The sequence below is a fragment of the Microtus pennsylvanicus genome, chromosome 18 (genome assembly GCF_037038515.1).
Source record: "Microtus pennsylvanicus isolate mMicPen1 chromosome 18, mMicPen1.hap1, whole genome shotgun sequence".
NCBI lineage: Eukaryota > Metazoa > Chordata > Mammalia > Rodentia > Cricetidae > Microtus > Microtus pennsylvanicus.
Window position 1 is genome coordinate 24,477,821 of NC_134596.1, and position 24,890 is coordinate 24,502,710.

The 24,890-nt window shown below is 41.6% G+C and overlaps 1 protein-coding gene across 5 annotated transcripts in view; it reads left to right on the forward strand.

Moving 5' to 3' along the window:
• Positions 1-1,468: 1,468 nt before the first annotated feature.
• Akap13 (A-kinase anchoring protein 13) overlaps positions 1,469-24,890 on the forward strand; it is a 260,503-nt gene continuing 237,081 nt past the window's right edge. For all 5 annotated transcript variants that reach the window (XM_075952859.1, XM_075952860.1, XM_075952863.1 and 2 more), the window contains exon 1: positions 1,469-1,647. The gene's annotated coding sequence lies outside the window, so the exon portion shown is untranslated. The remainder of the gene's footprint in view (positions 1,648-24,890) is intronic.

The following is a 24,890-nucleotide window of genomic DNA, read 5'->3' on the forward strand; positions in this document are numbered from 1 at the left end:
GGGGAGGATATAGGACAAATTGGGGAAAAACAAGATCAAAATATATTGTATGAAGTTTTTTTTTTCAATTCAAAAAGCATTTTGAAAGAATGAAAGCACCATGTAGCAAGAGAAATGTCTGGTACAGCCATTGAGTACCCATAATACCCTCTGTTAGGTAGGTGGGGGGTGGGGGTGGACTAGCCTGAATTAAAACTTCCTAATGGCAGTGATTTTCATTTTTTCAGGTCTGTGCCTTGTACTAGCAATTTAAAAAAGATTAACTTTAGTAATGAGATTAATCTTTTCATATAATTCTTTGAAAACTTCATACATTCATATAGCATATTTTGAACATGTTCACCATTCCTCTCAACTTATTTTTTTCCTTTAAAACATTATAATTCACCGTGTTCAATTTGTTCTGCCTGTATATGCACGGATGTGAGGTTATGCACTGGGGCATGGCATGACTCTCCCTTCCCTAGCAGCAATCAGCTGTCAATATATTTTTCCTCATAAGCCCCACTCTCCAAAGGGCCATTCATCTTAGGGGTACAGCTGCATGACATTTTCATATTTATAAGTTTGTATAACTTAGCTCAAAATACACAACCAGTACTGCAGGAATTCTGTCCTGTTCCTCCTCAGTCAATACCCTTCTCCCCCTAGATAACCACCCTTCTTACTGCAACCAATATAAATTAATTTGAGCTGCACAGAAAATCTCACATCCCTAGCTTACTATTTATATCCCCAGACCCTTTTCAACTTTCTATTGACCAAAGAAAACATCTTTTAAAATAGTTGGGCATGATAGGCGTGTTTTCCCCTAATAACATATTGCAATATGTAACTATTAGAGAGAAGTTTCTTCTTGTACCAATTAATTTAATCTCTTGGGTCACCATTGGGCACATGTCCATATTTTGTTTCTCCGAAACCACTAGATGATTTCTTGAAGTCCTTGGCAACTCAAAGCCAGTGGTTTTGTGGCGATCGAGTAGCTCAGTCACAAGATACACTGTGATAATCTTTATCCCGTCAACCGGCCATTCATCCCATCCAACAAACTTGTTAAATACCTAGCGCTGCTCCACCTTGGACACTAAGAAGACCCCATTTCTTGGATGGAATTGAAACACAAGAGTAGATTCTGTCAGTGGGTGGTGAGTGTTCCAACTTAGGTAAGCACCAGGCGCACGGAGGAAGGGCGGCTTCCGGAGATGGGGCGGATAGGAGAAGGTGGGTGGGCATTTCCCCAGCAGCTGTTGCCAGCCACCCGACTTTGATCACTTTGCCGCCTGGCAGCCGTAGCGTACAGCCTCATCGTTCCTTAGCAACAGGAGCCAACAGCCAGGAAGCCTTCCTATTGGGCTCACGCATCATGACGGGCAGCCGCGTTGTCCAACCGCAATTCCTAGGCTTGGCCGAGTGCCCCGCCTACTCCCGGTCCGCAGGCAGCGCATGCGCGGGTGGGCCGGGCTGTGTGCAGGGCGGTCGCGGAGCCGGAGGAGCCGCTGCTAAGTGTTTGGACTCGGTCGACACCGCGGTGCTTGCTCCTCGCCCCAGCCGCCGCCGAGGGAGCGGCCGCCTATTGTCCTTCGCCGCCGCCAAGGCGCGGAGCTGCTTCAGCTCGGCCCGCGGGGGAGCCCGGGGAGCCGCACGGTGAGAGCGCAACTAAGTTGAGGGAGTTGAGGGAAGTTTGGGCGTCTGAGGAGGGGGCGCGCGCGCAGCCGCCCCTCCCCCTCGGCGGTCCTCGGCCGCGCGCGCGAGCGAGCTGCGGGACTCGGGGGCGCGCGGGCGCGACGCGGGTGGCGGACCCCTCGTCCTCCGTCGCATCCGCGGCCGGGGGGTGGGTAGCGCGGTCACCGATCCCAGCCTCCTCGGATCCGGCTGCCCGCTTCAGTGGTTCCTGCTGGGGCTTTTCCTCAGAGGGATAGCTGCTCGGTGGGGCGCGCCGCCCTGACGGTCTGTGGCCACGGGAACGGGCTCCCCGGGGCAGTCGAGCGGGGTAAACATTCCGCGCCCCGGGCCGCCTTCGGGGGCTTTTCCGCGCTTTATCCCGGGGCAGGGGACGGGGGGCGCGGCGGACGCTCCGGGAACTGTGCTTTCGGCTCCTCAGCCACCGAGCCATAGTGCAGCGGCTCGCACTTTCAGACCTAGTCGCTGCTTTGGTAGCTGGGACTCGCGAGACGCCTAAAACTCTGGATGAGAAAAACCCTCAGTATTCTTCTCGTTGAGAAAGTGTGTACCTCCATCCCCACCCCATCTTACAGCCGAAAGATTGGTCGCCTTACGTTGCTAGACCCTACTGTGAATTCAGGAATTCACAATGGAAACTGGATTGAGCAGCATTTTAGTGTTAGGTCGTTTGCACTCCATAATGAAGTTATTTTGAGAGTTCATCGCCAAAGTGATGTGCCTCACCCTCTTCTCCCCTTTTATTTCCAGAAGTCGCTTGTTCATTTTTTTTTCTTTAAACGTTTAGATTGCCTGGGTCAGGTGAATTCTTCAGTTCTTGAAAGGTCATTGTCTGTAAAGGAGTTCCCATCAGTTGAGATGACTCAGATAAATCGGTGTCACTTTCGTACACCTTCATTTCTTGGGGACTTAACAAGCTGCATTAAGCACTCGCCTTCTTAAGTTTGGGGTGCATTCATTCCACTGCATTTCGTTGATTGGACTTAACACTATGATGATGATGATGATTCTGTTTTCGTTCCCAAGTGGAACTACCCCAAATGTCCTAGTATTCGTATTGAAACACAATGACTATGTCGCTTCATGTTCATTTCAGTTGTGTCTCTCTGGCATCTGTTAAAGTTTTCTTTGAAAACTACAGCAAATGATATTTTGCTTCGTTTCCTATGCGAATAACGTGGAGAAACGTGGCTTGGGTTTTCTAGCTTGTTCGGCTTTTCTTTTGGAAATCCAGCTTTGTTTACCTGATGAAACCAAGGGAAAATAGTCTTAAGTCACAGGCATCCAGGACTCGGAATCTTTGTGCTTAATTTTCCTTCCCTAGGTGGGTGTGGTGAGGGAAAGGAGGTTGACAGAAGTTGGTAGTTATTCAGGAGTTACATAATATAAACATAATTGCCTACAAAGTCGGGTGATCAGGACACCAGTTGCTTTCCTTCCCTGGACTGTGATAACATGTGTTTTAGTCTTTCTTAGAATTTCATTTGCTTCACTAGATGGAGACTGTATGTAGTACAAATGGTCTTTCCTCATCTTTTTCCTCCTTAAGGACCATGATGGGGGGGTATTTTGTACTGTCTCTGCTAGAAAAGTCTTCTACACATGGTTGGTATTCAGCTTTTGTTTGATTTGGATGAAGAGACTTTTACCTGCTACTGAAAGTGTACACAGGAGAGGCTCATTAATTCTTGGGCCTTGTACAAAATGATAATTAGTTTGCAGAGTTGTGGTGAAATTTAGTTTAGGAGAATTTGCTAAGTCTTCTTTTGAAACAGGGTCTCACTATATAGCCCATGCTGGTTTTGGACTCACAGAGCTCTACCTGCCTCCTGAGTGCTGGAATTAAATGCCTAGATCCCCGTCCCCCTTGAGCTAGGGTTTGCCTTGTAGTGTAGGCTGGCTTTGAACTCCAGGCTTCCCTGCTTCAGTTTCTTCAGGGCTAGATAATGGGTTTGTATCACTTTCCCCAGCTTTAAAAACTCTTTAATTTGTTGATTTGTTCTTTTTTATTTTTTTATTTTTTTTTTCAGGTTTTTCGAGACAGGGTTTCTCTGTGGTTTTGGAGCCTGTCCTGGAACTAGCTCTTGTAGACCAGGTTGGTCTCGAACTCACAGAGATCCGCCTGCCTCTGCCTCCCAAGTGCTGGGATTAAAGGCGTGTGCCACCACTGCCCGGCTGTTGATTTGTTCTTGAAGATAACTGGAGTTTGGATGGTACATTGTGGACTCCCCCCCCCCCCAAAATAGCAGTTTAGAAATCATCCCTCATACTCCCCTTTGTTGAGACTATTAAACTGCTGAACAATTCTTCCATAACTCTCCGTTCCTTTATCGTGAAATTGGGAGGGAGCACAATTTAGAAGAAATTCAATTTTTGGAGTTATGTCAATTCGACTTCAGATCCTTTTTCTTTGTCTGGTTTTGAAGCCTTGAGCATCTCACTTAAGTTCTGAGCATTTTTTTTTCCTTGTAAGGGGTAGTAACATTGTACGTTCTTAGGAACACAGGAAACAGTATACAGAACTTAGTGCACTGTCTGATATCGTGTAGGTGGCTGTTTCCTGGTGGCTAAAATGATAATTTTGATACATTTTCCATGCCTTTTAAAAATGTTATTTCTGCACAGATGATGGCTCAGTTGCTACCAAGCCTGTTGCCCCGAGTTCAGCTCCCAGAAGCCCACGTGGTAGGAGGAGAGAACCAGCTCCTGAAAGTTGTCCTCTGGCCCCCACATTCACACTGTAGCACTTCACCCCCATGCTAAGCTCACGAATGAATATAAACATTATGAAAGAAGTCGTCTGAGCAGAAGGATGATGGGAGCTATAGTGTTTCCTCACCTGTTAGCCTTCTTCTGCGTGGGACTCCTTGTGGCTTGGTAGGGAGGAATTCTGTACAGCTGTGTAGTTTGGGAAATGACAAGAGGTTGGGTTGTTTTCTGTACTGTCAGTAGTGTGTCTGTCTTAGTGTTCTACTGCCGCGAAGAGACGCCGTGGCCATGGCAACTCTTACAAAAGGAAGCATCTGATTGGGGCTGGCTTACACTTTCAAAGGTTTCGACCATTGTCATCATGGTGGGAAGCATGGCAGCATGCAGGTAGACGTGGTGCTGGAGAAGGAGCTGCAAGTTCTACATCTGATCCACAGGCAACCGGCAAAGAGAGACTCTGTCTGGCTTTCACTACTGAAACCCCAAAGCCCACCCCAGTGATGCACTTCTCCAGCAAGGCCACACCTCCCCCAACAAGGCCACACCCCCCAACCTTTCAAATAGTGCCACTCCCTGGTGACCAAACATTGAAATCTGTGGGCCTATGGGGACCATTCTTATTCAAACCACCAGGGTGTCTAAGTTACTGTCAGTTTAACTTTTCCTTTTTACCTTGGCGTTGAAAACCGTCTGTATGGCTTTATGACATTCCTCAGGTTTGCTCAAGATAGAACTGCCCTGGGTGTTAACAGGTTGAGAGACTTAGACACACTGCTCACCTGCCTTCCCAAATGCCACTATTTATGGAAGGAAGAAGTGGTTAAAGTCAGTTGTACCAACTTAGTTTAGAATGTTTAAAGTACCAAATGGAGTAGATATGTTTTAGAACTGTTTACCTGATCAAACCTAAAGATTGTGGGTATAAATATCCCTGACCAAGCCACCTGGGCAAGCTTCGACTTCAATGCTTGCCTCTCTTAAAAGTTAACTTTTAAATACACTTGAAAAGTCTCGAACTATAGTTATTACTGGCAAAGACGAACATCCATATGGAAGGGATTGTCATTGTGTTGTGTGTTCTGCCTAGCTTACTATGCTGGGGAGAGAGAAGGAAGCTGTTAGTGGGAAGAGGTTTATTTCATGCACATGTCCTCAACAAGCCTGTAGTTTCTAGTCCACCTTTGTGTTGATTGGGTCATCGTAAGTAGATCAGACCCATCTGTATCAGTCTTTGCTGGGAGGATGGACTGGCAGATGAGTACTGAAACACTGTGATTGAACTCTGTGTTGGGCGATGGGGTGCTTTGTTTTACCTCTTCAGAGCTGTATCTTGCGACGTTTGTATGATATGGATGGTAAGTGAAAGAAAGGGAGAGGCGTGAGGTGTTTGCTCTTTTAATTTCTGATCGTAAGCCTGCTCTTGATCATAGAATTAGTTCCTGCCACCCAAATAGTGAATTATTCCTGAAAGGTTAGGAATTAATGAGCGTGGCACACTACCATCAATTGGTCTTTTTAACTTGTGCTGTCAGCATAGGGGAAAGCCTTAACTAGAAGTTAAAGATGAGTTTTGCAGAACCCCAGGATGGTTCTCTTTGTGGTCTCTCTGGAAGCACGTGGTGTGGAGCCACATCCACACATTGCCATTTTTCGGCTGTCTGTTCTTGGGCCAGTCACGTTATCTTTCTCAGACCTAGTCTCTTTGCTTATTTCTCCCCCTTATCCACCCCCACCCCCACTATCATCCTGTCAGCTAAATGCTGCTGTTGTGAGAAACAGGCCAGAAAGCACCATACTGTGTGGTGGTGCAGTTTCCTTGGTTAGCTCCTGGTATAGACAAAATGTAAATCCTGCCCCTCAAGGGGAAACTGGCCACTACCTTTGCTCTTATTCCCCTCGGAAAGCAACTAAACTGTTGTAAGACATCTCCCCTTCCTCATGCTTGGGAAAGCTGGCTCCTTTGCACTTTCTGTTTGGTTCTCACATTTTCCTTCACGGAATATTTTATCAGGGAATATTTTTTAAACTAACTTTTGGTTCAGAATGCTTGTTAGGTTTAAATCGCTGTGGACGCAGCAGCTGACTTTGGATGCTGGGACTTGATGTCAGGTTCACTGCAAACAGTGAACAAACAGTGTTGGTCTTTACTACCATTTTCATACTTCAAATTTAAAATTAGTTTGCTCAGTTTTCTTCTGAGCTAGATGTACTTTATTTTACCTATATTTGTTATTTAGTTCTCAACCCACCCTCTACCTCCAGGGTGGTGGGAACCAAGAAACAATCCTGAGAATGAAATTGTTAATCCATTTTTAGGTTAAGAAAAAGTTCCTAAAGTAACTAGCTAGTAGGTCTCTGTGTTGAGTTGATTATTATGACTGAGGTCAGGCTTTTCCATATCATTGATACTGCCGTATGAAACTTTAAAGTACATTTTAAAAACAAATCAAGTTCGTTGAAGTATTACAGAATGCAGTAAAGCACACCCCACCCATTTTAAGAACATAAAGTTTAGTGAGTTTTGATAACGTGTACCTGCCTGTAACTCAGCAGAGTCAAAACAGCATTTCTAGCATTTTCAGGATCATTGTGTGGTCTCTTTAGTGCTCATCTCCTGCCTACTGTGCCATAGGCAACCTCTAGGGTACTCTGGTCTTCGCTGGTCTGCTGCCTGTTTTTGCAAATAAGGTTTTAGTGAGATGTAGCCACACCCATTTTGTTTATGGCTGCTTTGGAGCTATAGTTGCAGCTTAGAGTGGTTAACACATTCTTTCTGCATAAGTGGATTATTTAGCCTTGATTATACCTAACAAAATCCAGTTATTCATGTCTAATGTGAACCGTACTATATTTTTCAACATATATTTGATGTTCTATTAGCATTCATTTGAAAAAATATCAGGGGCTGAGTAATGACTCAGTGGGTAAAGTGCTTAATGTGGTAAGCTTGAGAAGCAGGCGTGACACCGTGTGTCTCAAAACCCAGGCTGGGAGGTGGAGACAGGAGGATTCCCGAAGCTTCCTAGCTAGCTAGTGTAGCCAGTCCATGAGTTCCCTGTTCTCTGAGTGACGATCTCAAAGACTAAGGTGGAGAGCCATAAGAGGAAGACGACCGTCACGCCTCAGTCTTGTCCTCCATAGGTACACTCCATAGGTACTAGTGTGAGGACCTGCTTACAGATGCACACACCACACACAAGCTAATCAAGCTTCCCTCAGCACATTGTTACTGTGTCTCTTTAGTCTCCCATTTTTTAAGAACTATATCCTTTTCAAATTCATTGACTTTAGTATATAATATCTTACAGATTTTGACAAATGTGTAGATTCATCTAACCACTGCTTGAATTAGAATAATTCCTTTGTCCTTACAGATTGGTCAGAATCCTTTTGTAGTCATCTGGTATTTTACCCCTGAATCTTAGAAACCATTAATCTGTTTTCTGACTCTTGCCTTTGTTCTTGATTCTTTTTAAGAACGTAGGTCAGTCGGTGTATGTCTAGCATGTACCGAAACCTAGGTTCAATCCCTAGTAACAACACTGAATATGGTGGTTAATGACTGTAATCCCTGCATTTGGGGTGGGATAGGGGGTGGAGGCTAGAAGATCACACATTTGCGGTCATATTTTTCTACATACGAGTTGAAGGCTAGCCTGGATTATATGAGTCCTGTCTCAAGCCAAAGTGTGTGGGGGGCTATCATAAAAAATAGAATTATATAGACGTATTTATTTATTTATTTATTTATTTATTTATTTATTTATTATGTATACAATATTCTGTCTGTATGTAGGCCAGAAGAGGGCACCAGACCTTATTACAGATGGTTGTGAGCCACCATGTGGTTACCGGGAATTGAACTCAGGACCTTTGGAAGAGCAGGCAATGCTCTTAACTACTGAGCCATCTCTCCAGCCCTAGACTCTGGTTTTTTTGTGTGTGTTTAATAATGCTGTCCTTTCATGTTATTATTTTTTATCTCTTGTTGATATATCTGTTCAAAACTGTCCACTCTAAAAATTGAATTGGTTTTGTGTGTGTGTGTGTATAAAACCATTACTTGAAAATACTATCTTATAATATGTTGCTTATGTTTTTCTACCATCTCCTGGGTCTTGTATATAGCAGGTTGGCCTGAAACGCTGTACTTGAGGATGGCTTTGAACTTCTGATCCTCCTGCCTCTGCTTCTTGAGTGCTGGAGTATAGGTGTGTGCCACTGCGTTGGGTTTATTAAGCCCAGCGTCTCTTGTATTCTACCAACTGAGCTGTAATGCTTCAATTTATCATTATTATTATTATTAAAGTATGCTAAAAATCATACTGTTTGCATACATAGGAAAGCCACCTACTTATCACTGAGCTGTGTTTCCAGATCTATCGTTTTGACTTTTGAAACACTGGGATCCATCCTAGAGCCTTTTATGTGGTAGAAAAGGGCTCGCTCTGCCATTGAGCTAACTCTGTAACTCTAGTCAGCAGATATTATAATTTTTTTTGATTGACATTGGATTGAATCTGTAAATACTTGGGATAACTGCCATGAACATCTGCATATCTACATCTTTGGTTTTTGGTGGTGGCATACTTTTTCAGCAGTTGAATCCTGCATGTTTTGTAAAGCTTTATATAGCACGTGGTTTCAGGATCCATGATTTCAGTTGCTAGTGTCAGTAAGAAGGATGAGTATGGTACAGTAAGATACTTTGAGAGAGGAGAGACCAGGTGTGCTGGTTAATTGTTTTATTATTTATTTATTTTTGTCAACTTGACATGAGCTAGAAGAGGTGAAATCATCTTTGAAGTATTTCCTTGGGGTCAGCATGCAGAAGCAGTGGTCCAGAGTGGCCAAGGTTGCTCTTAAGCTTGGTAGTATGCAAGAGTTTCCCAAGTAGGGCTGGTTTTAGCAGCATGTAAGCTGCACTATTGAAAGGCCCAGGGTGAGAAGCTGAGGCTTGGCATCATGTAGCAGAATCAGAGTCCCTGAAGAGGGCAGGAGAGGCAGTTGGTGAAGATGCAGCCTCGATTCGAGTGGATACCCCCAGGAACAACGATAGATGTGGAGCTGTACTGAGCTTCTGAGGCAAAGTATGTTTCAGATAGCAGAGCCAGCTGAGAGGTGGTGGCACATGCCTTTGGTCCCAGCACTTGGGAGGCAGAGGCAGGCAGATTTCTCTGTGAGTTTGAGGTCAGCCTGGTCTACAAAGTGAGTTCTAGGACAGCCAGGCTGTTGTACACAGAAACCTTGTCATGAAGATACCAAAAACAAAAAAAGAAAACAGAACTAAACAAAAACCAACCAACCAAACAAACAAAACCCCAAAACTAAAACAAAACAAAACAAAAAATCCTAAACCCTCCCAGATGGCAGAGCCAGAGAAGTAAGCTTGCCTGAGACTCTGGAGCCCACATCAGGGTCCCAGGTGTTAGATGCTGGACCATTTTTCACTGTTGCAATTTGGTTTTGCTTAAGCGTGGTTCTAAGTGTTCCCTGGTTCTTCCCTCTTGGAATAAGAAAGTATGTAACTTATTTTTTTATTTTACAAGATCCCACAGTTGAGAGCATTTTTAATTTTAAGAAGAATGTGGGGCTCAAAACATGTACTGCTTTATATTGTGAAATTAAGGAAACCTGAGATGAGCCTTTAGGTTGTTAGAATCTGAAACATATCAACTTTAGCGTTGGTTTTACACGTCTTCTTTTATCCAGCCGATGGCTGTGCTAAAGTGGCGAACGTTTGAGAGACTTTTTCTAAATATGAGATTTTCTATATCCGTGGGTCACTTAGAAAACTCGGGATGATTTGAGTGCTGCCTCTGTAGAAGCGTGTCTCCTTGTCTGGCCATGGAGTTTTGTCTTGTCTAAAGTAAGTGCTTTTCTGAAGTGCACCGTGGCATTGAATGGAAGCAATTTGTTATTTTTGACAAGCTGAAGGAGATTTTTAAACTTTCCCCTTAGACTCCTTCAACAGAACAGCTAGATTCTGAACACAAAGGAACTCTCCTCTGCAAGAGTCATTGTTGAGTTCCTTAGGAAAACGCTGTGGCAACAAGAGTTGAGAAATCGAGGGTAAATGTTTATTTGATCATAGGAGTGTAAATGTTTATGTGGTCACATGAAGCTGTAGAGAGGCCTGGCTCAGGTACTTTCTCTTTTTGAGGATTAAAGGTCAGTGTCTGGGCCTTCCTTTCAAAATGGTTCTGCATATGTGCTTAGGTCAATTTGGAGAGACCTTTCAAGGACATTTCCCAGTGTTTTCTAAACAGGTCAGTAAGGGGGAGAACTTGTGTGTGGCTTATATGTTAACTTACCATTCTTAGTGCTTTATAGAGTTATAGATTTAGTTTTATTCTTCCAAGTAAATAAACTGTGACTTTCTTTTAGGATTTATGATATATTCTAGCTTTATTGTTTATTCTGTAAGCCACATATTTTTCACCCTGATATAATTATATCCAAAGAGCTTAAAATTCCAACTTGTTCTTGGTCTAGGAAATCATTGTGGTCTGCTCTTAAAGTTTTCCTGGAATCCTTAGAAACATGCTAGGCTTTCATGTTTGTGCCTGGAAAGTAGCAAGAGCTTGCCAGTAGTTGATATTTTTCACATGCAGTGACCGTTGTGGATGGCAGCCAATAATTAACGTTAGCACACTTGTCCACATCTTCAAAGTGTTTTACGAACGTTTAATTAGTTCATGCTTAACTTCTGTACTAGAAGTTGGAAAACCAGTTTTTAAGGTTCATTTTAGCAGTCCTGAAGTGTTCGGGGGCAAATGAGAAAAATACAGGTGAAGATAGCTTTCCTTGCTTTTGGCCCAGCTTGCTTTTTGAGGTGTATAACTTGTGGTTGATGTAAGCATAGAATTATATAGATTGGAAAAGAAAAAAAAAGACATTGGGCGGAATGGCTAGGAATATGTGGATAATTTGCTTTCAACTCAACTTTTCTTTTATGTAGGCTTGTAAGTGAGAATTGTCTTAATTTATTCCTGTGACTTCTTTGAAAGATAGACTGTGACTGGAGTAGGCTCTGGAGAATTAGAATATATGCTAATACGTGATAATCTAGGGAGGGGTCACCTCTGCTAGCTTCCTCATTTCGGTTTGTCTCTTATTCTGTTTTCACAGTAAGTTGGCTTTTACTTGGCCAGGTTGTGTAGTGAACGGAGACACTGTTCTCGGTTGTGCTGTGTTCCTGTCACATTAGCCGTGTGATCTTGTGTGGGCAGTGCTTTTTTTCTGCTCTTACATTGCTTTGTTCTGGGAAATTACCTATTTAATTTAATTTAATTATTTTGAGGTAAGCTTTGTAGCTTGCCTGGAGCTCTCTTATATATCCTAGGCTGCCCTGGAACTCCGAGTAGTCCTCTTCAGCTTTGAGAGTACAGTACTGGTATTTAGGTGTGAGCTGCCACACCCAGTTGTGAAATTGTGTTTGTCTGTGACTCAGGTTTTAATAGAGAAAAAACTTACTGTTTTTCTATATGACACAGACTCGATCAACATTTTTTGGTTGGCAAGTGAGACACAGGATAACACTTTCTTTTATTCTCTGGAGATTCTGTGTCATTCATCTGCCTCTGGAAGGACTCAGTTTCTTAGGAATTCTCTGTAGACGAAGATACCAGTGATGCTTAGGAGTAAAGAACATTTTGCTAAGTTTCGTGCGAAGTCCTTGCTCAAGGTATTTGCTGTTTTGCTTCTAATTTTGTTTGCAGCACTTGTTTGCATGTTTGCTCTTTATTAAGAAGAGGGTCTGCTTGATTTAGGTGTTTTGTGTAGACGTGGAGTAATATCATTAGATGTCAAAGCTCTGCTTTATTGTCATGATTGTCTGGAGTAGAGAAATAGGGTAAGTTTATGACAGACACAAGATAACGGTTTAGTTTTGATTAGAAGTAAATAAATAAATAATAGAAGTTCTGTTTGCTACACTGCATGTTGCTGCTGCAGCTGCCATGCATATTAGAATCTTATTTTGTAATAGGAAGAAAATGTTAGAGAAACTGCCTCTAAAATCTGCTTCGGGGCACATGGTTTCCATTTGGCGAGCATTCATCTTGCTTTCGTGACTCACCTTTTGTGTAGTCCTAAAGAGGTGGTCAGAGGAGGATCGAGAACTTAGGTTCTTGGACAAGAAATGGGACAGAGAATGATTCATATTATTGAAGATTAGTTTAAGTTTTGGTGACTTCCTGCCTTCTTTGGAATAGATAACTTTAACTGTTATTACTGTACTTTATAACATTGCCTTTGCAGTAAATACTGTGTCTAGTTCGTTTCCTACATCAAGGGCATCCTTTTCGCCATTGTTTCTAGCCGCAGCATTCAGAGGAACCCGAATCTTAGTGTAGATAGTCTCACCAGGGCAGCTTTAGTACCTGATGGCCGAAAGGAGAAGAGTTCTGAGAGCTTCGCATGCATGTTTAATAAAAATTTTATCGTGAATATGGATCTGTTCTTCATGGTGCTAGATAAGCATGGCCCTAGGGCCAGGAAGATAGCTCACCTGGTAAAAGTGCGTGATGTGCAGGCTTCTCTTGAGGTCAGATCCTGGAACTCATGATAGCTCAGTGTAACTGTAGGTGTCTGTACTCTTAGTGACTGAATCTGCAGCCAGGTGAGCCTCCTGCCCATTGATCTGGAATCGGTGATGCACTTTGAGATCCTGCCGAAAACAAGCTGTCTATCCGTTATTATTTTTTAAGTGTGCATGTGGAGGTCAGAGGACAATTAGTAGGGTTCTGTTTTCTTTACCATATGAGTTCCAGGGATTGAGAGTTCATGGCAAAAGTATCAACTTGCTGAGCCATATTGCTAGCCCTATTTTTTAAAACTTATTTTTATTTTTTACTCAATCTTATTTATTTTACCAGTGTATGCTTGCCATGATGCACATGTGGCAATCAGGGACAACTTGAGGGAGGAACTCCATTCATCTTTACCTGGGTACTGCGGAGCAGACTCAGGTTGTCAGGTTTGGTGGCAGTTGCTTTTACCTGCTGGGCCTTCTTGCCAGCCCCAAATTTTATTATTTTTTATTTTATTTAAGAAAATTTAAAGATTTATTTCATTTTGTTTGCATGAGAATTTTGCCTTCATTTTTGTATGCATTCCACATGGGTGCCTGGTGCCCACGGAAGTCAAAAGAATTGGCATCCCTGAAACTGGAGTTATGAGTGAGTGTAAGCCACCATATGGTTGCTGGAGACTGAATTCTGCTTCTCTGCAGGAACAGTGAGTGCTCTTAACCCTTGAGCCAATCTCTGTAGTTCTCAAAGAAAAAAATTAGAGCTTTGTGGACAGGCAGGTTTGGTTCTTTGTTTAAAAAAGTATATACACATACATATACATAGACACATACACACACACATATGCACTGTGGGATAATGCTCTTGTACAATGTAAAGATTTGTCACTTATATTAGTTTAATAAAATGCTGATTGGCTAGTATCCATTCAGGAAGTATAGAGTATAGGCGGGCAACCAGGCTAGAGGAATTCTGGGAAGAGGAAAGGCAGAGAGTCAGTCACCAACCAGATACAGAGGAAGTAAGATGAGAATGCCTTACTAAAAAAAGGTACCAAGCCATATGGCTAAACATAGATAAGAATTATGGGTTAATTTAAGTTGTAAGAGCTAGTTAAAAATAAGCCTGAGCTAATAGGCAAACAGTTTATAATTAATAGAAGCTTCTGTGTGTTTCTTTGGGATTGAACAGCTACAGGACTGGGCTGGACAGAAACTTCTCTCTCTCTCTCTCTCTCTCTCTCTCTCTCTCTCTCTCTCTCTCTCTCTGTGTGTGTGTGTGTGTGTGTGTGTGTGTGTGTGTGTGTGTGTAATTTTTTGAGTCAGTTTCTTACAGAGTAGTCTTAGCTGACCTTTGACTCACTGTGTAGACCAGGTATGCCTTAAACTCAAGAGATTTGAGCACCTCTGTTCCCAGGTGCTGGAATGAAAGTATAGTTTTTTTAAAAATTTCTTTTTTACTAATTTATTTTGAGCCAGGATCTTATTATATAGCCTTTCCTGGTCTGAACTCACTATGTAGACCAAGAGTTGTAGAGATCTTCCTGCTTCTGCTTCTTAGGTACTAGGACTAAAGTGTGTGCCACCACACTTGATTTCAAAATTTATTTTAATTTTGATTTTGTTTTTTTTTGTTTGTTTGTTTGGGTATTTTGCCTGTATGTATGTCTGTGCACTTGTACAGAGTTCAGAAGAGGCTGTTAGATGGCCTGGGACTGGAGTTACAGACAATTGTAAGCCACCGTTTGGGCTCTGGGGATTGAACCAAGGTTCTCTGGAAGGACAGCCAGTGCTCTTAACCGCTGAGCCATTGCTCCAGCCCCAGTTTTATTCATTTTCAATGGTGAATTTTAAATAGTATCCCACACTAATTCATAATACTATACAACATGAAACATCTATTATAAAACATGACATGATCTGTTTCCAGGACACTAATCAGACAGCTACTTTATTAAAGCAGATGAGAGCTGAATAGCCATTTTCCTTTCAACAGAGAGCAGTTACATAAATAAGACTGTAACCTTTTTTTTTTCGACCGTAACCTTTTATATAACACCTTTGTATGAGATCAGAAGTGTCTGTCAAGTTAGACATGAAAAGTTAAACAAAGCTGCACCACTTATGGATCTGAGCAGTTTTAGGTTCTCCCTGTGTTGAGTTTTTCTCTTCCAGTTGACTGTTTCTTTTAAATACCAGTGCAAGAATGTTCTGATTTATATAAAATTATCTTTGGTTTTATGTTAGTCTTTTTTCACTTCTCCATATAAGATTTAGTTACCTTTTTCCCTTTGGGGATTATTTTTCTTTATACAGTGCATTCCCACTTTGATTTTTATGAAGAAAATACCTTTATTTTTAATTTTTTAAAAAGTAACTGAATACCTTAAGTTTTGTGCTTCATAATTTGGGTAGTGTATGTAAAAATGTTGATTTTTTTTTCATGAAACCTCAAGAAGAACCAAGAGACTTTTTCCCATGGCCTCTGTTGTGCACATTGTATCCTAGCCCATGAATTCTTTGAAACATCACAGTTCTCTGCTTTACCCATGGCAAAGTATTATTTGACTGCTTTGCCCAAAGTGCTAGGGCCCTGTAGAGCTTACCACTTGATTAGTCAGCTCCCTAGGATATGCACCCTTGCTGTAGGACAATGGTCTTGTGCTTTGTAAAGATTTGTCACTTGTATTTTAGTAAAATGCTGATTGGCTAGTAGCCAGGCAGGAGGTATAGGCTGGGCGACCAGAACAGGAAGGAGAATTCTGGGAAGAGGAAAGGTTCAGTCTGCAGTTGTAAGCCAGACACAGAGGAAGCAAGATGGGAATGCCTCACTGATAAAAGGTACCAAGCCACGTGGCTAACACAGACAAGAATTATGTGTTAATGTAGGTTATAAGAGTTAATAAGAAGCCTGAGCTAATAGGCCAACCAGTTTATAATTAATGTAGATCTCTGTGAGTTTCTTTGTGACTGGATGGCTGCGGGACCGGACAGGACAGAAACCTCTGTCATCACATCCTTGAATGCAGACATTTCCTCCTTGAATTCAAATAAAAATAATGATTCCTCTATGCAATGCCTCAGGACACAAATATGAGTCCAGAAGAAAATCTTACCCTCAGCTCAATGCCTGTTGAAATGGCCAGGGGCAAGCTCACTAAAATAACAGCTGCATGATTTTGATTCTTCGCCACATTGTGATGAAAATGAAAACCATGGAATGCTAAACCCAGGACAAGTGTTCTGCAAGATGAGTTTGAATGCTCACAGTTGGCAGTTGTAAGAGGCCGAGACTTTGAATGCTCACAACTGTAAGAGGTCGGGACTGCTACCTTATTTTATGAGTGAGGAGTCTGAGGCTTAGAGAGGCTAGATGGCTTGCTCAGTGTTAGGACTTAACTGATGAGGGTCCAGCTCTAGAATCCAAACTCTTCGGTATGTGTTAGTCTGAAAGGATTTGAAAAGGCTATCCATTGTAAGCTATGATTTTGGCAGAGCCTTATGTAACTTTGACTTTGCTAGTTGACTTATTTTTATGGGTCATTTCCTACTTTATGATCTCTTAAGCTAGGTTCATCAGATAGCTCTTCTGCCTTAAGAAGGATATTGGGTTTCCATCACTCCTGTAATGTGCAGTCCATCCAGAAATTCAGAAGTGGATATAATGCAAACAAGTAACTCTTAGGAATAAATGACATTATCTAGAGGAGTTTTTTCAGTGTGATTTTTTTTTTGTTTCTCCTTCCAAACTTGAAAATTGGTAGAGGGTGGTTGCACGTATCCCTGTGTACATGTATGTAAACCATTTGTGACATATGTACTTGGAGACAACAGATTATAGAACATTTCTGGGTTTATTTACTATTAACACATGTCATAATTAACTTAATGACTGTATGCGATCACTAATTATCTTTTTTGCATATCTATGCTATATTTTTCTGCCCTCCCTTGCTCTCTGTTGCTCCCTTCTTCCTTCCTGCTACTTACTGGTATTGCTGTGGAGAAGTCCTGTGCACACGTATCTGTGTATCCTTGTTTATGTCCTCTCACAGCAGCTGTCGCTGGTGCCGAGTTGTCAGTGGACAGCTTCTGTCGTTCACACTTTCACTGGTAGCCCCGAGTACCCGCTTCCCATGTCTCCATAACTTTTAGAAAGCAAGTTTGCAGTTTTAGTTTTGCTTTTTTAGGAGTCTTGGTGTTTATCCCAGGCTGACCTTGAACTCTTGCTTTATCTTCCCCAGTGCTTGGTTTGTAGGTGTGTGTCACCATCCCCGTCTCTTAATAGAACACTTTTAATGTTTTAAATGCCATCGAATTGCCACATTATTGATAATCAGTAATAAATGACAGGATCCTGTGCTTTTGTTTTTAAATTAATATTGTTCATTTTAGTTTCTATAGAATAAATTGATTTTTAGATTTAATCTATAAATTTCTATTTATTTTATTTCTATGTATTTTTAAAATTGGAGAAAAAAAACAAAACATGTGAAACACATGTAGCCTGAGCACGTGACTAAGAGCGTTTATAGCTCCTACAGAGAACCTGGGTTTGGTTCCTCAGAACCACGTGATGGCTCACAACCCTCTATAACTCAGGCGCTAGGGGATCTATGGTCTCTTCTGGTACTAGGGGCGCACAAGGTACACATATAGACGTGCAGACAGGACACTCACACAAATCTTAAATCTTTTTAAACATTACATTTTTATTCATTTAGAATGTGTTTGTGAGCACATTCTGCCTGCCTCTGCCAGAGTGATGGGATTAAAGGTGTGTCTGGCTCTCTTTGCTTCTGTAAGTGTGTATCACATCCTTGGTGAAGGAACCATGACTGAACTTAACCATGGCATTATGTATTTTTATGATCGTGTTTTATTTTTCTCCCGCCTCTCTTGTGACCTTGGACTGGGTATTCATTTTTGAGCTCCAGCTTCCTTGTGTATAAAGTAGGAAAAGCAACCGCCACTCTGTACACAGCACTGGTTGTTGGGCACATATGCTTTGTAAGTGTTTTGTCTACAGTTTTGGGGAAGATTTAGTGCAGATGGTTGTAGTGTCATTTCACTTGTATTTTAATAAATAAAACTTGCCTAAGGATCAGAAAAGTAAAACAACCACACTGGCCAGTTTTACTGACCAGGAACAATATAACACATTAATCCCAGTAGCCACACTAGCTTGCTATAGAAACCAGGTAGTAGTGGTGCATGCCCTGTATACCAGAACTAGGGAGGGTTATAAGACGGGAGGAGACGGATCTGTCTCATTCTGAGATTCCTGGGGGCAGGATCGCCATTTGAAACTGAGGTTGAACTCCAGTTTTTGCTTCTGAGTTGTAGTAATATGGAGCGGCGGGGCTGCGTCCCCAAACACCCCAGCCGCCTGCTCGCACGGCTAGTTTATGCCCCGAAATAATTACACAGACACTGTATTCATTTAAACACTGCTTGGCCCTTAGCTCTAGCCCTTACTGGCTAATTCTGATATCCCAATCAACCCATCTCTAACAATCTGTGAGCACCGGTCTTACCGGGAAGATTCTAGCCTAAGTCCATCCTGGGTCAGAGCTTCATAGCGTGCGTCTTCCCTGGAGCAGGTAGCATGGCGTCTCTGCTGAAGGCGTCTGCTCCCGAGAGGAGAGCTGTCGAGTCTGACCTCACTTCCTCTTCCTCCCGGCATTCTGTTCTGTTTACTCCACCCACCTAAGGGTGGGCCTATCTAATGGGCCTAGCAGTTTCTTTATTGCTTAGCCAGTGAAATCAACAGATTGATATATGACACTCCCATATCACTGAGTTTTTATTAACTGTGCCTCACATGGTGGTGTAAGGGATTGGAAGGTAGTAAAGATGGTACTGTACAGCAGACATGGACCACTGCAGTTCCTGTTTCTATTAAACAATTCTCTGCCCATATTTGTGTTTATATGTTGGGAAACGAGAAGTATCTAATAACTTGTTTGCAAAATTTTTGCTTCTTAATTTTGTAAATGTCATTAGATTGCGTATTATTTTCTGTAAGTAGGCCATAGATACTTTGTAGGAAAAATAGGGTAGAATGGAGCTAATTTGATGGTTTCTAGGAGCAGACTTATTTTATGAATTATCCAAGAACATTTGAAACTTACCATTTTGGGTCAGGCTTTGAAAGAACCAAAGGAGAGCACCGCATAACCCCAGGTCACCAAAGCCTATCGGAGAAGTGGTGGTTTTTTGTTGTTGTTGTTCACAAAACAGAAAGTAAGTTTTATGTAAATCATAAGTACAAGTTATGTAAGCTGGTGGAAGAACATGTATGCACAGAAAGACTATGTGCCAGGCCACCGGAATGGAAGAGTTTTGGATATACCAATAGAGCTAGAAAGTTACGATATACTGATGATCTGGGCCTGGCTTTGTGGTAGCTGAATTCCGAGGCACACTGGGAACAGATGAGGGATTGCACGGGGTCTGCAGCGTGACTAAGGTTTTGTTAGGCATGAGCTGACAAGAGAAGGAATGGTCTCGAGCTATGCAGTGTGACCAAAGAACAAACATCAGAAAACTTGGTGGGAGCAGTGACATGTACTTGAGTCATTTAGTTTGGTTAGGATGTGAACACAGAATTAGGCCAACAGTTCAAGCTGGGGGGAGTGTAACTGTCTTACACTTGTGCTAGAGAATTTACTTTGTCCTTCCCAACAAAAGGGAAAGCAGCTCATTTGGGGAGGATTATGGGTAGTGACAGCTGGGGAAAATGAAGCACTCCCTCTGAGGGACATTCAGAGTCCATTGTGTTAGTTTAGGATGGGATTCCCAGAGCCAGAATGCAGGGAAGATGAAAGAGAATCAGAGCTACTGAGTATTTAGAGAGTCAAATGAATGAAACTTGCTGAGTTGATGGAGGGAAGTAAAATGCATCATTGTCCACAGTGATTGGAAGCATCTAGGAGCAGTTTGGTTGAGCAGTCGCATGCTGGGGCATAATTCATATTGGCATGGGTTTGACTCTCCTTCTTGAAGGAGGAATGTTTGCATTTTATTTAGATTGCTTCTTTCTAAGTAGTTCTTGTTCTTGACAAGCTTGTTCTAGAAAAGCTCCTGAGTTTGTATAACTAAGCTACCTGCTTGGTATCTTAGTTTGGTATTTTAAAAAATTGGAACAAGTTTAGTTGTGGTAAAATAGATAAAGCATAAAATCTACTATTATAACCATTTTTTCTTTTAAAGGACCTTTAAAATTGTTTAAGTGTTTGTGTCTGTATAAGTAATGTTTAGGTACCTGTGGAGACCAGAAGAGGATATAGGGACCACTGGAACCAGAGTTACAGGTGACTGTAGCCACCTCATGTGGGTGCCGGGAACTGAACTCTGGTCCACTGGAAGAGCAGTAAGTGCCATCTTTCCAGCTGCATAGTTACTATTTTTTTTTGTTTTTGTTTTTTTCTAGACAGGGTTTCTCTGAAGCTTTGGAGCCTGTCCTGGAACTAGCTCTTGTAGACCAGGCTGGCCTCAAACTCATAGAGATCCACCCGTCTCTGCCTCCTGAGTGCTGGGATTAAAGGCATGTGCCACCACCACCCAGCCTATTTGCTGTTTTTAAGTGTGCAGTTTAGTAGCGTTTGTTAGATTTATGTCGTTGTACAACTGTAATTACTGTCTATACGTTTTCTTCCTGCAGAACTAAAACTACTTTTTAAACTATAAATGCCTGTTTTTAATCCACCAGCCACTGGCAAATGGCAACTCTTTTTCTGTCTCTATTAATTTAGCTACTTTAGATGCTTCATATCATTAGTATCTAGAATTTTTCTTCTTATAACCAGCTTAATTACCTTGCATCATGTCTTTATGCTTCTTTTATAAGGAAGAACTACATTCCATTATGCATATACCACAAGGGTGGCTTTTACCTATTGGCTGTTGTATGTAAGCTGTGTGAGCATGGGTGTAGAAAAGCTCTTTAAGCCCTTGCTCTCAATTCTTTGGAGAATCTGCCTACAATACCTCAATTGTCATGGTATTCATAACAGTCATGCACTCTGTAGGAGAAAATAATGCCATTTAACACTAATGTCTTTTTTAAAAATGTTTATTTTATTTTAGATTATGTGTGCATGTGTGTCTGTGTGAGTACATATGTACCTGTGGCATTCAGAAGAGGGAATCAGATCCTGTGGAGCTGGAATTATAGGCAGTTGTGAGCCACCTGATGGGGATGCTGGAGCTGAACTCTATCTTCTGCAAGAAGAGTTTGTGCATGTAACAGCTGAGCATCTTTTCAGTCCCACTAACATCCTTATAAAGGGATAAATATTAATTTGTTAAATCTCATCTTTGAAGCACACATTTTAAAAACATGACCAAAAGGGAGTTCTATTTAAAAGACTCTGTATGTTGAAATATTTTGGTTGTGTTGAGGAAAAGCTGTTCAGTGATTTTTCTTTCCAGATGATCTCTCTTTTTTTCTGTTACCCACTCTTTAATGCAACTCCATTTTGACTTGAAGGGCAAACTGATAAACTGTTGTTTGATATTTAGAAGGTGGTTATTTGGCAAATATTCTTCCTGTTTCCTCTCCTTCTGATTTTTTCTTCTTTTTTGGTAGAGATGGGGATTGAACCCAAGACCTCATGCATGCTGGACAATGGGAATGGAAAAGTAACTGTCTTAGCCCCCCAAAGCAGGGAAAGAGGCATAATTCCTTATTTATTTATTTAAAAGATTTATTTATTATATATACAATGTTCTGTCTGCATATATACCTACAGACCAGAAGAGGATACCAGATCTCATTACAGATGGTCGTGAGCCACCATGTGGTTGCTGGGAATTGAATTCAGGACCTCGGGAAGAGCAGCCAGTGCTCTTAACCACTGAGCCATCTCACCAGCCCATAGTTCCTTTTTTAAACATCATCATCATTATTATTCAAGTTTGACTTAATTTGACCTTTGTGCCTTTTTTTTTTGTATCAGTTCATACAGTGAGTGACCTGAAACCACAGTCAGCACTGCTGTGGCTGTTGCATAATTGGTACTTGTCCTTCTTATTTGTGTTATGTAAATAGGGTTTGACTGGAGCGTATTTAAACTGTTGTAAACATTGCCTGTTCATTCCTACAACTGTGTTTTGTGGTAATTGAATTACTAATTGTGAGAAGGAGTTTTAAAATGAGGAACAAAGTGGGAAAATTTATGAATAGTTGCCCAGCAAAAGTCATTGTGTGACTCTGTGTTTTATTTTTCTTCTGTAAAGTAGGCAATAGCTTTTTCCTCCCGTACTGCGTGTCCTTTGTCTTAGGTAGGGTTTCTATTGCTGGGAAGAGAAGTTCTCTTATAAAGGAAAACATTTAATTGGGGCTAGTTTGCAGTTTCAGAGGTTCATTTCAGTATTGTCAGGGTGGAAAGCATGAAGACATACAGGCAGACATGGTGTTGGAGAGGGAGCTCAGAGTTCGACATTTGATCTGCAGGCAGCAGAAAAAGACTGAGTGCCACTGAACCTGGGCTTGAGTATCTGCGACCTCGAAACCGGTCCCCACAGTGGCATGCTTCCTCTAACAAGGCCACACCTACTCCAGCAAGGCCACACCTAACAGTGCCACTCCCTATGGACCAAGCATTTGAACACAGGAGTCCTTGGGTGGTGGCCTTCCTACTCAGACCACCACGCCCCTAAAACTGTTTCTGTGTACACAGAAATGAATTTAGGAAAGCAGAGAAGATGATTGAGTGACAGTGAAGAAAAATCTTGTTACTACAAATGGGTGGTTTATTTATTTATTTATTATTATTATTATTTGTATAACTTAGAGAGTGAGTTGCAGACTACATTTACTACAATTCTAAGATGATTAATTTGTTGTTGCTTTTACAAAGTCTTTTTGAGCAAATGACAAATTCAGATGATGTCCTAACTCTGAAGAAGAAACTTGGTATCTGCCCAGGGCTTTTTGTTTGCTTAGACTTGCTATTGTGTGTGGCTAAAATGGTCTAGTAGGAGTAGAATTGGCAATGTTTTCAAAAGTTAATTCTGGGCCTTTTAAGGGGTGGTGGGATGAGGTGGTGGTGTCAGAGCCCAAACCCAGTAATTTAGGCATGCACTTTTATCCCAGAACCCCCACCCTACCGTGTCCTTTTAATTTAAGTAGGATCTTTTGTATTCTCTCCTGGTTCTCAACTTACTATGTAACAGTATAACCCTTGAACTTTTGATCCTCCCGAGTGGTGAGACTAAAAGGCGTGCTCCTTATACCTGGTTTACTTGGTTGGTCCTAGGGATTTGGAATTGAACCCAGGTCTTGTGCGTGTTTGGTAAGCTTACTTTCAACTGAGTTACTCAGCCCTGGTCTTGAACTCTTTATCCTTCTGTCTTTGTGTCTTCAGTGCTGGCGACAATAGACATGTGCTATCATGGGTTTCTTACCTGTATTTGCTGCTTTAGAATGTGGAAGGAAGACCTCAGTGTGCTCCAGAGTTACACACTTTGTGAGTTATTTTGGTTGGGTTCTCTAGAGTTGGAATTTTTTGTTGTTGTTGCTGTTGTTGTTTTAATTTAACTTTCAGATTTGGGCTGTTAGACTAATTCCAGAACTGGATAATTTTTTTCTTTAGTCTGAGGAATTTTGGAGAGAAACGGTCGTTTTTTTTTTCCCATCTGAATATGTTCTTAAGTAGTTTTTGGATAGGAGATTTATGACAGATCTAATGAACTCACAACCCCATAGTTCAGCATGGTTAGTTTTTTCTTGAACTTCATGGATCATGCAGATTTAGAATTAAATTTAGTTTGTGTGGTAAATGACACAGGGAAGATTTGAATCATATGTGGATACAGAACAGCTGTAACTTCTTTGAGGAGTTGAAAAGTATGGAGAAGGACCATTCGGTTTGTTTTGGTTTTAAAATCTCCTGGTGTGACAAGCCTGAAATTTACTATTTAGACCAGGATGGCATGAAAATCACAGAGATCTGTATGCTTCTGCCTCCCAAATGCAGGGATTAAAGGTATGCACCACCATACCTAGCCTGATAAGGGCCATTTTAAAACTTAGAGCATTAAGACTGATGTGGCTGGTGTTTTATGAGCTCAGATTTCACTAACTGTGTATTTGCATAAGTGGACCCTTAAGAATTAGTCTAAGAGGAATGAAAAAAAGAATTAGTCTAAGAGGCAGGTGGATCTCAGTGAGCCCGAGGCCAGCCTAGTCTACAAAGCGAGTTCCAGGACAGCCAGAAGGATAACTGAGCAGTTAAAAGTGTTAGCCACTCTAGTAAAGGGCCAGCGTTCAGTTCCCAGTACCCACATGGTGGCTTACAAACATCTGTAATTCCAGTTTTAGGGTATCAAACTGGTTCTGTAGACACCAGGAATGCACAGGTACACACATAATACAGGCATAATGCCCACATACATAAAATAAGCAAAAAAAAAAATCCTAAGTGTATACACACAAAAGAATTAATTTAGGCAACTATTTCATTGTGTAACTTACATTTGACTCTATGTGTTAGGATTTGGGAGAAGGAGTTAAAAATTAATGTATATCCAGATACACTGATGTTTTTTTTTCTTCCTGTTTTGTTAATTTGCTATTTCTTTCCTGGAATTAAGCTACTTTGGAAGCCTCTTGTTCATTAATGTAAAGTCACACCTTATACCTCTCTTTTGTAATAGCCTTGGACCTGATTGGTAACCATAGTAGCTTGGGGTCTCCTGTGGTTAATGAGTGTGTCATAGGTACTTTTTTTTTTATCCATGACTGACTAGGTTTTATTGGGAAAGGAAGTTAAGTAATTTGCTTTTAACTTTCTGAGTGTGTAAGGTATTGGATCACAACTGTGATGATTATAGGAAGTTTCAAGGTCATCCTTGGAAACTAACCCATTTGATACCAGTGTGCTGATTCTAGTAGACCCGAAGTGAGGCTGTGGCTTGTCTTGTTTTATTCCTCTTCTTTCCTACCCATGGAGCCTTC